We start from the raw sequence: 2,739 nt of genomic DNA, 5'->3' as shown, positions 1-2,739 counted from the left end.
GGGTTTGCTTTTATAGTAGCATTACAAGGATGATTAACTAAATTAGTGTGTTAAAAACACCACCTAGGATAATTAACTAGAAACATACAAAATAAACATGCCACCTAGGATGACTAATTAAACATAAAAAAGTGATTAAATCCTACTAATAAGAGTGTATGAGTTTGGGCCTTAGGATTCATTGAAATAGACCCAAAATGAAGTAGCATGGAAACACTTTTTGGGCTTGGATAATAGGCTGTCTTGGATCACTTGAATACTTGGGCCTTTTTTTTTTTTTTTGGACTTGTACTTCACTTGATGATTTGGTGCTTTAATGGACTTGGGTCGGAACTGAATTGTCTCCTTGCACAACTTGGGCTAGTTCCTTTCCTTGGGCTTGGGCCGAATTGCATCCTTTATGATCCACATGCCATGTGCCAAGTGTTTTAGGACTTGGAGGAGTGGCTAGTTTTGATTCAACCGAATTCGCAAGTGTGTTATGACTTGCAATTTCTTTTCCACTCAAGTTCACAAGTGTTTTAAGACTTGTAAACGATCACAAATGCAGAAATATATTTGATATGCTAGATGCAAATTCATGTAAGAATATTGACAGAAGTGCATGGAATGAGTCCATGGATAAAAAAATAGGAGTCACAAATCCTGAAGGTTTTAATAATTGAACCTGCTTCACTCTTTTATATCAAAAAACACCAACACTCAACTTCTCAAAATTTAATACATTTTCTGAAAAATTAATCTCTCAAGTAGTTTGATCCCTGTGTTCATAGTGTATTGCAAAATGAGAATAAATCTGAAAAATGAAAACAAACTGGCAATCACTAACAACAATAAAATTATTCATTCAATAATCATTCCCAATTCACTAATGGTCTTCACATGATAGTTGAAAGACAAAAACATATCTTAAATAGTTAAAGTTGCATAGTCGCTCCTCTGTTAAACTGGAAAAATGGCAGCACATGAACATTAAGACTATAACACATGGATTTGTGCTCCTCATAATTCACCTAAAGAAACTGCAAATCCGGGTGCATCCCTGCCAATTGCCATAGCTGCCACAAGACAAAACCCCATTCACAATAAAAGTTAATACTTTTTAAAATCATTAACATAAAAGCATAGACATCAAAGTTTCATACACAACAGATGTATATTAATCACCATTCAATAGCCACAAAGGCATTTCACCACTCTCTAATATAACTTTACTTACGGGCTCCCTATTCTGTCTTCCTTCAGCTTCAATCTCGCGGACAACATGAATCCCTGAAAGCACATTGCCAAAGATGACGTGGTGGCCATCCAACCTGTGAAGAAAAGAAAAAGCATAGATATGAGTTTGAGAAATCCTAAAGAAATGTAGACAAAACCAGTCAATGCACATTATGGTCAATCTTGCTGGTACACTTTGGATTTTCAAAAGTCTAATGCTAATTAATACTTCAACACCATGCTAACTTCATATGATTGATATTGGCATTTCCTCAACTTCAGTGGAAAATCTTTACCAACAACAGACATGGAGGAAAGCTCGAGGCAGAAAAAATTACCAACCAAATATGAATGTTTTAATGAAGAACTACGTAGCATTGGTGTCTAGTCCAGCATTTGTCATTGACGGCAGCCCTGTTCTCAGAAAAAAAATAAAAAGGAAGGGGGAAAAGGGGAAGAAACATAAAAAGGTGGTGGAGGAAGACGATAGACGATGGTGGTGGTAGAGGACTGATGGCGGTGGGGGTGGAAGAGAACATATTGGTGGTCGTCGTTTGGGTTTGTTATTTTGAAATGGAATTTGGGTTGAATTTCATTTTGGGAGAGAGATTTAGTCCAGGGGAAGGAGTGAAATTTGAATTTTAGGGTTTAATTTTTAGGAGAGATTTTTATTTAGGGGAAGGAGGGAGTTTGAATTTTTTATTTTTTATTTTTTATTTTTGAGGGAACTGACGTGGTAAAGTGGTGATTTGGTTGACGATGTGACACCTACCTCATCAGCTGCCACGCCAATAGGCATAGGAGTTTTAGTGAGAGGGTTAGTTGATGTAGCATTAATGGTGATTATTATCCTAACCCTAAGAGCACTTTTCTCAAAGTCTATACTATTTGGTTCCCTCTTGGTAGCCTAAGAAAACAGACCTAAAAGACCTTGGTTATAACTTCCCTTCACTGATGTGTACATATGCAGCACATCCAAATGTCCTTAAGTGGCCTAAGTTAGGTTTCCTATTAGTCAATTTTTCCTCAGGGCACATGAAGTTGATAGCACTCGAGGAGCTTCTGTTAATAAGGTAGGCAACAGTGTTTAGGCTTTCCCCCAAAAAGATTTTGGTAGGCTGGATGTAAGAAGCAGGCATCTAACCTTCTCTAGAAGGCTCCTATTCATTCTCTTAGCAACCCAATTCTACTGAGGGGTTTTCCTAACACTTCTATATCTTAGGATACCCTATTCAATGCAATAAGTATCAAATTCTAGGTTGTAGAACTCTAGTCCATTGTCAATCCTAAGGGTTTTGACCTTTTTGTCAGTTTGGTTTTCAACTAATATCTTCCAACTCTTAAACTTACTCAATGCTTCATCCTTAGTTCTAAGTAGAAATACCCACACTTTCCTACTGTAGTCATTACTATAGATAGGAAATAATTATTGCCCCTATGTGTTTTAACCCTCTCAGGCCCCCACAAGTCAGCATGCAAATATTCCAAACAGTTGGCAACCAGGTGAGTTCTCCTTTGGAA

The 2,739-nt window shown here is 37.1% G+C and overlaps 1 long non-coding RNA gene across 1 annotated transcript; it reads right to left on the bottom strand.

The window, feature by feature from the left end:
* Window positions 1–677: 677 nt before the first annotated feature.
* LOC116128968 lies at window positions 678–1,640 on the bottom strand. The gene is made up of 3 exons (XR_004127839.1): window positions 1,557–1,640; window positions 1,220–1,313; window positions 678–1,058 (listed from the first exon to the last, which is right to left on the bottom strand). It is a non-coding gene; the product is annotated as an uncharacterized LOC116128968 (long non-coding RNA).
* Window positions 1,641–2,739: the final 1,099 nt, after the last annotated feature.

Source organism: Pistacia vera, unplaced genomic scaffold, assembly GCF_008641045.1.
Source record: "Pistacia vera cultivar Batoury unplaced genomic scaffold, PisVer_v2 Contig206, whole genome shotgun sequence".
Classification (NCBI taxonomy): domain Eukaryota; kingdom Viridiplantae; phylum Streptophyta; class Magnoliopsida; order Sapindales; family Anacardiaceae; genus Pistacia; species Pistacia vera.
This window is presented reverse-complemented; position numbering and strand designations above follow the sequence as displayed.